A 620-nucleotide genomic window follows, 5' to 3' on the forward strand; every position below is an offset into this window, starting at 1 on the left:
TCCCCTACAGGGAAATGGAGGGGGAAAAAAAAAGTATATATATATATATATATATATATATATATATATATATATATATATATATATATATATATATATATATATATATATATATATATATATATATAAAACCATCTAACATCTCACCTTGCTTGTATATACAAATGCATAATTGTGTGTAATAAAATTTGTTATAAGGTTCATTTAGAATAATAACCCTGCATCTATATAGTCACGATTTAGTGTAGGAGCACTTCTATACCCATACGCATATATCGATGGTGGTAGGACGACCATTTGGCCCCCTCTGGTCGTACCCACCCTGCGTGTTAGGAAACTGAGCGCCGAGCTCCTCTCTATCACGACCTCCCACTATCCCGCAGCCCCTTCCCTATCCCGCTGTTCCTCCCCCTCTTCCGTCCTTCTGTTTTGTTTCCCACATCCCTGTTAACAGACCATCTAGGTGCAGCAGTTCGTCACTGACATCGGTGATACGTCACTCTGGAAGAAAAACAGCACGAGACCCCCCTGCTCGCCCGCCAGGCAAATGAAGCACCGTCGCAACCTGGACGGTGAAGGACTGCACGGAACTGAATCATGGGAAACATCAGCATCGACAA

The sequence above is a fragment of the Eptatretus burgeri genome, chromosome 1 (genome assembly GCF_056783735.1).
Source record: "Eptatretus burgeri isolate ZD-2024b chromosome 1, Ebu_testis_v1, whole genome shotgun sequence".
NCBI lineage: Eukaryota > Metazoa > Chordata > Myxini > Myxiniformes > Myxinidae > Eptatretus > Eptatretus burgeri.